Source organism: Fundulus heteroclitus, chromosome 22 (assembly GCF_011125445.2).
Source record: "Fundulus heteroclitus isolate FHET01 chromosome 22, MU-UCD_Fhet_4.1, whole genome shotgun sequence".
Classification (NCBI taxonomy): domain Eukaryota; kingdom Metazoa; phylum Chordata; class Actinopteri; order Cyprinodontiformes; family Fundulidae; genus Fundulus; species Fundulus heteroclitus.
The window spans coordinates 7,150,538-7,162,835 of NC_046382.1; the positions used below are offsets into that span (position 1 = coordinate 7,150,538).

The following is a 12,298-nucleotide window of genomic DNA, read 5'->3' on the forward strand; positions in this document are numbered from 1 at the left end:
AATATAATTTTAATATTAAGCCATTCACATATTATCAAAAGCATTATGCTTATATGTTTGGGTCTATAGGTAAGTGCAGAGCTATTAAGATTTTTCTCTACGTCTCTGGATTAATGCACAGAGTAAGAGTAAGGTTAGCTCCAGAGAGAGTGATAGAGAACAGTGACAGTCAACACTCCCATTGGACTCCGTTGTTGCTTTTTGCTTTTTTGAGAAAGAACAGTCCATTCAGCATTTACACCCACTTTTTCTGATGAGGCAGGAGTTGGCCACACAACAATGATAATTTTAATACTAAGCCATGCACAAAGAATCAAATATATTAAATAACAATTCATTAAGCTTGGATGAATGATTCAAATATTGTTTAATAAAAAATACTGAGTGAGACAACAAGATGTGTGTGTGTGTGTGTGTGTGTGTGTGTGTGTGTGTGTGTGTGTGTGTGTGTGTGTGTGTGTGTGTGTGTGTGTGTGTGTGTGTGTGTGTATCTAACTGGAAAAACAAGAACAAAGTGAAGAAACAGGGAGGAATATTATAAATACATTTAAAAAAAAATCCTCCACATACATCAGGCTTCAGAGTGCATCAGGGCTGAAGGGAAGGACAACATTAATAATAAAGGTACCTGGCATAAGATAAAAATTAACAATGTGGAACAAAAAAAATGGGAACAAGCATAAATAATATCAACAAACATACGTACAGTATGTGTGAACAAGAACAACAAATGTGTAAACAGGCGTTAAGAACAGGTATCGTAACCATTTTTTTTTGGGGTGGGGGGGGGGGGGGCTCCACTGAAACCTGTGATGGCCAACAACAACTGGTGGTCCAGCAAGATCTGTTGAGACAGGGGCACAAATATGTTCATTAAAGCCAGTTCATTCAGGACTGCCTAGAAAAATACTTTCTCTTGCATACATCAGACTCACACCTGTAGAGTTCCAGTAAGCACTATGGCCAGTCACTGTAGGGCAGTTCCTCTCGACAACGCATACCAACATCCTCTTCATCTGAGTCCTGGACACTAAAAATATTCCCCATTTCATGTAATTCAAGGATAGACTACACTCCTAATGAGACATTACATTCATATTAGTACATCAAGCTTCAGGGATTCTCTGAGGATTTGCATACAGAATGTAGATAATCTAAAAATTTCTATCAAATTAACCATTGCCAGTAGATGAGTTTATAAATTTTTTTGGTTTCTGATTGTGGCAGATGATTTGATTCACATTACAGTAATTTTTCACTTTAATTTATTTTCTATAGGAGTGTAGTGTACCCTTTTATTGAACAGTAGGTGCAAATGCAAAATACATATAACAGCAACATTACCTTGTTATTGTTACAGAGGTTGAGGGAGAAATTGAGGTGGATTTTGAGGGCAAGGAAAGGGACATGACAGGAGACAGAGAGAGCGACCAAGAGGCTACTTTACCAGGGGCAGGTGATCCAGGGATGTGTGTGCCGAGGGCCAGTCAGTCAGGAGCCAGCAACGATGAACCAACTTTGCCAGGGCCAGGTGCTCCAGGGACCAGACTGCCAGGGTCTAATAGTGCAATTGTGGAGGACCTAATAAGGCAACTTAAAATGGAGAAGTTAATGAGAAGGAGAGCAGAAAGGGCTCTAGCACAGCAAAAAATAATGAATTTGGCGCTAAGAAAGAGGAACAATTTAGTTAATCAGAAGTTCACCCAAATGTTTAACAGAGACCAAATGACAGCCATTGGACAGGAAAAGAAGAGAGGAATACGGTGGGCAAAGGAGACAATTAAAAAAGCTATAAAAATAAGATTTACCGCTGGCACCACCGGTTATAAAACCCTCCAGCAAATGCAAATTCCACTGCCTAACATCCGCACGCTGCAAAGGAGGATGCAACATGTAAAGCTGGAGCCGGGAGTTTTGGGGAAAGTGTTTGAGATGCTGATGCTGAAGGCAGGTTGCATGAGTGAAATGGAGAGAGAGTCTGTGCTTACCTTAGATGAAATGTCCATTACTCCAGGCGTGGAGCTCCATCTGGGAACGGGGAGGCTATTTGGCAACATCACGCTGCCTGACCACCAAGGACAAGCGACGCATGCACTGGTGTTTATGCTGGCTGGAGCTACAACGCGATGGAAACAAGTCGTGGCTTAATAATAATTCAAAAGAGGTAGCTATTTAATCAACTTACGCCTGGATATAACGTTAGTGCTACCTTTACAGAGGGCGAAGTCAAGCTAACAAAACTAGCAGGCAATCGGTGGTCTACCAAGATAAAATATATATATAATTACGCTGTGTACATACAAATAAAGATCAGTATATGCATCATAAAGGACCTCTGATAAAATATAGACAGTTGACAGTTCAAAATAGGTAGCTATTTTATCAATTTACCCCTGGATATAACGTTACCTTCACAGAAGGCAAGTCAAGCTAACAAACTAGCAGGCAATCGGTCGTCTACCAAGATAAAAAATATATATATAATTACGCTGTGTACATACAACAAAAGATCAGAATATGCATCATAAATGGCCTATGATACAATATAGACAGTTGACAATTCAAAACAGGTAGCTATTTAATCAACTTACCTCAGAAGTTACTCGAGAGTCATCAATGGAAGTGAATGATGTCCGACGCCATAAAATGGCTTTTTGGAACTATGCGAGGCTGCATACCCCGGAAGTGGGCGGCAAACAGCCTACAACGGAGTCCAATGGGAGTGTCGCGACTCTTTTTAGCTCTATGGCTCTGGTGTCGGGTTACCTCATGCTGCATTCAATGTTGTCGGACACAAGAGGTTCACACCATTAACTGTAGCTGTAGAGCTGCAGGCTGGGGTGGCAGCAGGAGTGAGTCAAGCTTTATTTTAAGGAGCCAGCTGCCACCCCATGTCACCCCAGTATTTGCGCCTGGCACGCAGTGGACCCAGCATCTGATTTCCACCACGTCCCTGTTCTGTTCCTGCTCTTCTAGCCTGTTCATAACAGTTCATAACCTTCGTCGTCACCTCTCACAGCGACATGCATGTCAGCAGCCACCTCCACCCTGTCCAGATCGTATTTCTCCTCTATTGCGCGGCGCGCCCAAAAGTGCGCAATATGCGGAAGGCTGAGTTTGAACTTGCTCCCTGAGCAGATTAATGTTTGTTATCAGAGCAGACCCTATTAGGCAAAGCCTACATCCTGCTTCGCCTTTAACCCAGTAGTAATAGCTTTAAAGGGGGAAATCGCTCGTTTACGATTGTATGCGTATGGAGACACAGCCCTTGTGCTCTGCGCCTCACCATGATGGCTAAAAAAATAACAAATAAATAATAAATCCTATTTGGGAGCTGATAGTCCGGTCCCTGTAAAATTTATTATCAATAAAACTGGGTTGAGGCGGTGAGATGGGCAACGTGTCACGATTTAATCAAAGTCTATATTTCTATTTATTATTACATGGACAATTTCCTCAGCTTTAAATTGAGCCTTATTTAATAAAATAAAACAAATTAGAAGGAGGTTTTTGTGACTGACGTGTTCGTTCTGCATTAGAACAGCATGGTTTGTTGACAAGAATCACTGAACACATAGCAGTGCTGCCTGTCTGAACACGTCACTGTCTATAGAGGCGAGACGGGGACTTACAATTCAAATTTTTGGATGCTGTGACAAAGTGTGGTCGGAGAAGTGATCTTTGTCCAGGTTATATTTTGTGAGGACCCTGTCTGTGCAACGTTTTGTCTTTGCTTTAGTGCTGTGTGTTATGCCTCTATGTTTTTATCATGCATTCAAGACAAGTTGGGATCCAGGCTGTTTTCTTTTTTTTTCTTTTTGTTTTTGTGAGTCAGACCAGTCATTGCAGCAGGAAGCTGGTTGCTTCCTGCTGCAATGACTGGTCTGACTGTGCGGGAGTTAGAAGAAACACCAGTGCAAATTCTCAGTTATCTGAGTCACAACAGCAAACAACCCCGCCTCTCGCCCAGTGAACGCGGGAGATAGGCACCAGCAACCCCCGCGACCCCATGAGGGATAAGCGGTTTGGAAAATGGATGGATGGACGTTTCCACGCCGTTTCAAGAGACTTTTCTGGTGGAAATGTGCCAACAGAATTCGAAACAGACTGATTAAATACAGTTGATTAAATATAGCTGACAGAGTGCAGTTAGTCACAGTTCTGTAAGGGGATTTCGTGTGAAATGCAGCCACATATAGCGGAAGCTGTGCATATGATCTTTAGCACCCCCCCCCCCCCCTTGTGGTTCGTTCCGTTTTTGATTTATTCTGCTTTCATTTTGAGGACGACTTTTACAAAATGTAGCCGGTATTTATTTATTTTACCAGCAAATTGGTTCCAGTGTTAAAGCAGGGCTGGTGTTATAAGTCGGTCCGTCGCTGCTTTGATAAAAACAAAATCAGTAACCAGATGAGTTTTTTGCTGCCAGAGCAACATTATATCTCTAAACCCGTTTTGTTCCTCTTCTGTCACTTCCAATGAACAACCGCCTTAAAATGACAGTAAAACATAAAAATGGCCAAAAATATACGAGGCGCTGAATGTTTAAACTCATCGGTAGAATAATTCAGCTAGTCATGTGTTTGTTTTGCTATGTCGTGCAATATGCCATAAATTTTGTTTCGACTCATATTAGGCAGTTTTCTTATAGTTTTCATGTAAACAAAGGAAACGTTATTTTGCTCCCCCTGGTGGAATCTAGAAGCAGTTGTAGTAAAGAAGTCAGCTGCAGGCACATGAGTGCGCCTCTTCCTTTTATACCCAGAGAATGAAACACCAGGTAATGATATAAAACTATTAGCGCAGACTGCTGGACTAATATGGAAGTCAGGTTGGTTGGTTGTTGAAGATTCTGCTGTGTATTTCAGTTTTACACAAAACAATAATGTATGTTATTTTGTAATAAAAAAGGAAAATTATAAACTGGTTTCTCTCAGATGGTTGTTGTTTTGTAACCCTGTCAGCTCAGCCGAATGAACAAGCTAGCCTTCAGTGAGGCTTCTGTTTGTACCTGAAACCAACCTACTGAAGTTTTTGATAAACATGTTGTTTTATTACAAACTCCTGCATAATGTTGGACTGTATTAAATGTTGCTAGTCTTTATTTTCTTTCCTCATCCTCCTTTTATGCCAACTTCCACTTCAATAAAACATTCTGAAAAATGTATTCTAAAAAATGTAAAACAGTCGGTAGCAGTTTAACATTCTAACCAGATTTTTTAAATCTAGCGTGCCCCTGTCTATTAAAATAAAGCTACTCTGTACTGAATTGTCTATTAACTTAATTAAGTTAATAAGTCTATCATCAACTTCATTTGTTATTTATTTGTTGAGTGGCATTATGCTGGAAGATAAATGGTTGACACATTATTGCATCTAACACCTAAAAATGAAAGAAAATAAAAAATATTTAGACCATTAGTGATGTTTAAGTCTAAAATATGTCCGTATTTGTGTTTTTGTTGTTTATGATGTTAAGTTAAACAAATATTTCTTAGTGTGTCACAGATTTTTTTTCCACCTCTGTCTTTAGGGTTGTCAATCTGAATGTTGAAATCTCCCACAATAATTAAACTGTCATAATCAAGCCATATAAAAGGTCATTAAAATCTTTTGAAACGTTTGATTTGGACTTATGAGGCGGCCTATGAATATTCAAGAATATAGTTCATATCAGGGTACTTAAACGGACAGACAAATTTTCCCAGAATCACCTTTTTAAACTTCAGTGAAGCACTAAACAATACTGCCTCTCCTAGTTTCCATTCATATATTTTTCTTCCCAAATACCGTTAGGTCTACTGCACACTTCTTCACATAACGCCACCTTTACTTCAGCTGAAAATATACATATAGCCTACATTATTAAAATAAAGTGATGTTGGCACAAATTAAACACCTACACCTTAAGTTTCAACTCTTTTTTTTAGAAGGATGGGTGAACAATGCTGGCAAAAGGATGAACATATCAGTTATTTCAGTAACTCCCAGCATCCCATCGTTAATTGCACATTGAATACAGCCAATTAATGCTTTAGTTATTACCGTTAAACATACAAAAAACTTTTAACTTAACCTTACCTGATTAAACTGCTTTTTTATACTTCATCATCGTTTGTTGCCATGTCATTTCAATGCATTTCATAATCAAAGTGCCTCCCCTACTCCCCCCTTTTGTGTTGAATGAGTGAAGTGTGAGATAACAGCTTTAATTCTCTGTCAAATAACTCTCATAGCACCCATGCGTTAACTTTTTCAGCTATTCTCTGCCTCCAACCCGTCTTTTCTGCAGCAACAACATTGTTTCTTAGGGTTTAATATTCTCCATATGCCTTCATTAAAGGTTTCTAATTCCACTGGCGGGGCATGCGCACTAACAGGTTTCTTATCTCATGCCGTTGCCATGGTGAATAACGTTATCTGCGTTCCATTGATTAGGAAGTTTTTCATGCTCGTGCTCGCGTTTAACTCATGGTTGATCTGGCGCTGTGTTTAGTTACCTGACTGATATCACCTGTTCTGAAACTGGAAACGCTGAGTATGACATAGTGAGGTAGAACAAGTCAGAGCAGCTTTCTACTCAGGGTAGATCGGTGATTTTCTCTAAAACGTAGCCCAGAACAAAGACTCACACCTCCACCTGCCCAACTATAAAGACGTCTGCCCCACCCACCAATCAGTGGTGAGCTTCGATCAGCACCTGGCACTCACAGAGCGGGGCAGCGAAACTATGGAGTGAGGATTGTCTCAAAAAGATTTGAATAAATATAAAAGGATATATATACATATACATACATTTATAAATATCCAAGTACAAAATACCAATATAAAAATGTGACATACAAATAAATAAACAATATATATATATATATATATATATATATATATATATATATATATATATATATATATATATATATATATAAATGTGACATACAAATAAATAAACAAATTAATATAAATAAACGTGTCTTTGTAAATATATTTTTGAGATTTGAAAATAAATATGCTCGACTTTGTATGTGGAATTTGCATTTGTGAATTTCCTTTTTGCATTTGTGAATCTCTGTTTCGCTTTCATGTCGATGACATAATTTTGAGACATTCCTACTGCAAACCAAGATCCACATATAAATGCCATTAGATTTGAATGCGAAGACACCCTCCACTGAACAACCAGCAGATGGCAGTGTTGTGCAGCCACAGCTAGTCTGGCAGAGCGGTCTCGTGTGCTCGTGACACGTCATCAGCCTCAGCCCGCTTGCCCAGAATGCACCGCGGCCGCAGCTTGATTCGAGACAGCGCAAACAGAGCTCACAGCGGTAAGTTAAAAATTCCCTTTTCTGCTGCTGTTGTTCTTCAAAAGTACGTTTTCAGATCGGCTGAGGCGAGAACATTATACTTTTAAGCTTCCCTATGTGGCCTGTTTACAGAGTTAGTGCGTAATTTTAATAAAAAGTCCGACGATGAGCGGAGCACAGAAACCCGCAGACCTCAGAGGGAAGCCGCAAACAGGGCTGATGTTAGACCGTCTTTAGGAAAATTCTGTCAGCCAAGTAGTGTGCGTAGTACCGCTGGTTCTGATTTATTTGTTTTGTGTTTATCTGACTGACGTGTGTTGCTTTATTAACTCAATACTTGCTGGAATAAATTGCAGCATATAAAATTAATAAATAAATAAAACCTATAAATGTTTTTCCCATCTGAGTGAGTTTCTTCTGAGTCAGGACACGAATAATTGAGAGGAGAAAGAGGTCAAGAAAGCAATAGTAATAATATATGAAAATAACAGAAATGTATTTTATACAAATGTTTTATTTTTGGAACAGAATGAAGGTGTAATATATTCAACAAATGATTAGCAGTTACTCACATGGTTTAAAACAAAGAAATAACTCCTATTAAGATCTTATACAAATGGACAACGCCTATAACCTTAGAATTAAAAATAGTTGGAATGGAAATTAATTTACTGGTTATTTAATTTATTTTTACAGGTAGTGAAAACAATGAGATGAACCAGCATGTGTACATGACTAGAACTGATGCAGCCAGCTGGAGCAGCTCCCTGTCTTCAGCCGCCGGATGGTCATCCTCCTCTGGGTCCACGTCCTCATCCTCCACGTCTAGCTGGTCCCCTGCCTCTATACAAATACTGTAGAGGATGCAGCAGGCGGCTTTTAGTTTTGGGGCAAACGTCAGGCGCCCTTAAGAAGATGGAACGCCACCGTGTCTTCAGACCACCAAAGGCACGCTCAATGATGTTTCTCGCCCTGGCGTGGTACCTGTTGTAGCGTGCCTCCACTTGACCTGTACCAAATATAAAATTAACTTGTAATTTAGGTAATATGCTGATATGTCTTAATCTTCTATTCAATTAATATAATCTATTAATCAATTGTGTATCATTGTTGCCTCTATTTAAGGACAAGAAGGTAAGAGATCTTACTGGCAAGCTGTTTCCCTATAGGATGCACTGCAGGCCAGCCAGTAGAGGGTCAGCAGCTCCTCTATCTCCTGTGGCCATCCATGGACCTTCTGGATGGGCAGCAGGTGAAGGAAGAGGACGATGGTGGCCCTGTTTAGCCTGAAGGCTGGTTTCAGGTCCCCTTCATTAAAAAATATTTGGAGGATTGGTACCGAGGTGTTTATCCTCACATATTTTGTTTCTGTTTCTTCCTGTAAATAAAAAAATGCCAAATGTTACCAGAATTGTTTTTTTTCAATTCTCACCTTTTCACAGCATAAAAATATCCCTGCTTAACATGCAGATTATTATAGTTCTCAAGAAAGAAAAGGTAAAATGTATAGTAAATGTAACAAATGGCTTCCCTTCTCTGGTATTTTTACCATTTCACTGAAAAAATGGGCTGAACTGCACATAATTTATAGATTAATCACTGTAAAGGTGGGCAGACATAAAAATGTTTTTTTTTTCCTTTATTAATGATCAATGCTGTGAAGGTCAGTAGGTGCAATAAAGTAGCTTAACCATACTGTTACTAATGTTAAAATTGGGTTTTCATTTTAATTATTTATAGAAAAATAGTCACAATTTTAACCTGATCACGTGTTTAATACCATCTTCAATGTTTTTTTTAAAGATAAAAGTAGGAAATAGGCTGTCAATCTTAAAACGCCTACCAGTTGGCAATAGATGGGTGAGCAAGTATTGAGTTAATAAAGCAACACACATCAGTCAGATAAACACAAAACAAATAAATCAGAACCAGCGGTACTACGCACACTACTTGGCCGACGTCCTAAAGACGGTCTAACATCAGCCCTGTTTGCGGCTTCCCTCTGAGGTCTGCGGGTCTCTCTGCTCCGCTCATCGTCGGACTTTTTATTAAAATTACGCACTAACTCTGTAAACAGGCCACATAGGGAAGCTTAAAAGTATAATGTTCTCGCCTCAGCCGATCTGAAAACGTACTTTTGAAGAACAGCAGCAGAAAAGGGAATTTTTAACTTACCGCTGTGAGCTCTGTTTGCGCTGTCTCGAATCAAGCTGCGGCCGCGGTGCATTCTGGGCAAGCGGGCTGAGGCTGATGACGTGTCACGAGCACACGAGACCGCTCAAGAACGCATAAACGCTGTGCCAGACAAGCTGTGGCTGCACAACACTGCCATCTGCTGGTTGTTCAGTGGAGGGTGTCTTCGCATTCAAATCTAATGGCATTTATATGTGGATCTTGGTTTGCAGTAGGAATGTCTCAAAATTACGTCATCGACATGAAAGCGAAACAGAGATTCACAAATGCAAAAAGGAGATTCACAAATGCAAAAAGGAGATTCACAAATGCAGATTCCACATACAAACTCAAGCATATTTATTTTCAAATCTCGAAAATATATTTACAAAGACACGTTTATTTATATTAATTTGTTTATTTATTTGTATGTCACATTTATATATATATATATATATATATATATATATATATATATATATATATATATATATATATATATTGTTTATTTATTCGTATGTCACATTTTTATATTTGTATTTTGTACTTGGATATTTATAAATGTATGTATATGTATATATATCCTTTTATATTTATTCAAATCTTTTTGAGACAATCCTCACTCCATACGAAACACCGTCTCATCAAAGTTGGTAAATGGTGCAAAACAACTTATTTTGTTTGCACTACACCTTGGATTTTATTTACTGTGCAGCATAAATTTGCTGTGCACTCTGAGTCCATGCGCGCAGCTTAGAGGGAACACCACAGACATATAAACAACGTCTCATTGGGCTTATATAACTGTAAAGAAATATATGTAGATTAAGTGATGGAGATTGACAGGGCAGAGAGCTAGTGATCGATGTCATATATATATATATATATATATATATATATATATATATATATATATATATATACAGAGAGAGAGAGAGAGAGAGAGAGAGAGAGAGAGAGAGAGAGAGAGAGAGAAATCAATTGATTAAATCTAAACATTGTGGTCTTCATTATTTCATAACACCGTGTCACATGTGAACCATTTTAAAATCGGATATAGACACAGATTAGGAACAGACTTTTGAGGGGGTATTAAAGAGAAAAAAAGTACTAATATGAGAAAAAAGTCATAGGAGAGTAAAGTAAAAAAAAAGACAGAAGTGGTAATATTGACTGACAGAATAGAAGTTTTAAGTTATTGACATTTTTTAAATATGGTTAACAAAGAGCCAATGGAAAAGAAATTGAATGCTAAAATGTCCTTAAATTATGATGTAGTGAACCCTGCATAAACTCAAATTTTAAATTCTAAAAATATTGACATCATTGTTAAATTGTTGTATTTTACTTTCCCACCGAGTTTAATATATGTGTTGTTATGTGAATATAGCCAAGGCATTGAATAGTGAATTAGTAAATTAAAAAACAAGTGGTTTTAAATAAATTTTTATTACAACAAAGCAGTGTTACTTCAGTGAGTAGCTGCTGCAGTAGCTCCTGCTGGCATGGAGGTGGTGAAAAGCGCTGCAATAAGGAACCAGAGCAGGAACCTTCAGGTACCTTGTAAGAGCAAAAAAGACACCTGCAGTTTCTAAGGTTATGCTGGTGGTGGCGTGGCCTGGGGTGGTCTGAAATTTCCAGCCTGAATTATTGTCCCTGTCCACCCCTGGTCGCGGTCAGGCTTTCTTTTCGGGTGGCAGCTGCCACCCTGTATCACCCCGGTATCTGCGCCTGGCACGCAGGGGATCCAGCAACTGATATCCACCACCACTACGTACTGCTCATGCTATTCTAGACTGTTCATAACAGTTCATAACCTTCACCATTCGCCCATTAAGTGCTTAATTACACATGCGGCAGGCTGAGTTTGAAATTGCTCCCAAATTAATGTTTGTGGTCGGAGCAGACCCAGTGAGGCATAGCCTACATCCTGCTTCGCCTTTAACCCATTAGTAATAGCTTTAAAGGGCAAAAAAAATATAGGAATAGCACTCCTTTAACTCCAGATTATATGAGTATGAAGGCACAGCCTTTTAAGCTTTGCGCATCACCATGATGGCTAAAAAATTAATAAATAAATAATAAATACTATTTGGGAGCTAATAGTCTGGTACCAGTAAAATTTATTTTCAATAATACTGGGTTGAGGCGGTGAGATGGGTGACGTGTCACAGTTTAATGAAAGTCCATATTTCTATTTTATTACATTGGTAATTTCTCCAACTTTAAATTGAGCCTTTATTTAATAAAAAAAAATAGAAAGGATGTTTTTGCAACTGATGAGTGCTCATTCTGCATTAGAACAGTATAGTTTGTTGCCTCATATCAGTGCTGCCTGTGTGAACAAGTCACTGTCTATTGAGGCGAGATGAGGATTTACAATTCAAATGTTTTGGATGGTATGACAACGTGTGATCAGAAAAGTGATCTGTGCCTGACTGTGTATTTTGAGGAGGAGCCAGTATTTTAACGTTTTGTCTTTGCTTCAGTGCTGTGTGTTATGCCTTAATGTCTTTATCATGAGTTCAGGACAAGTTGGGATCCGGGCTGTTTTCTTTTTGTTGTGAGCAAATAGGGCAAATAAGCTGGCTGCGTCCTGCTGCATAACTGGTCAAGACTGGTCTGAGTACTTAACAGGAATCAGAGGGAACACGCCCGTGCAAGTCATCACAACACTCAAGCTTCGAACAAATCTAACCTGCAACTAAACTTTCGCTCAGTTTTTCTGAAAACATTTTGACACCGATTCAGTAGTCTTTTCTGGTGGCAAGCCACCAGAATTCGAAACACACTGATTAAATACACTTAGTAACATATAGGTGACA

General features: G+C 38.8%; 1 long non-coding RNA gene across 3 annotated transcripts; it reads right to left on the bottom strand.

The window, feature by feature from the left end:
* Positions 1-780: 780 nt before the first annotated feature.
* LOC118557246 lies at positions 781-2,755 on the bottom strand. Of its 3 annotated transcripts, none has more exons than XR_004927744.1 (5): positions 2,592-2,755; positions 2,210-2,259; positions 1,989-2,116; positions 1,448-1,593; positions 781-1,030 (listed from the first exon to the last, which is right to left on the bottom strand). It is a non-coding gene; the product is annotated as an uncharacterized LOC118557246 (long non-coding RNA). The 3 variants fall into 3 exon arrangements; XR_004927743.1 differs by having other exon boundaries at positions 781-844; positions 936-1,030; positions 2,210-2,755; XR_004927742.1 differs by having other exon boundaries at positions 2,210-2,755.
* Between the last annotated feature and the right edge of the window lie 9,543 nt (positions 2,756-12,298).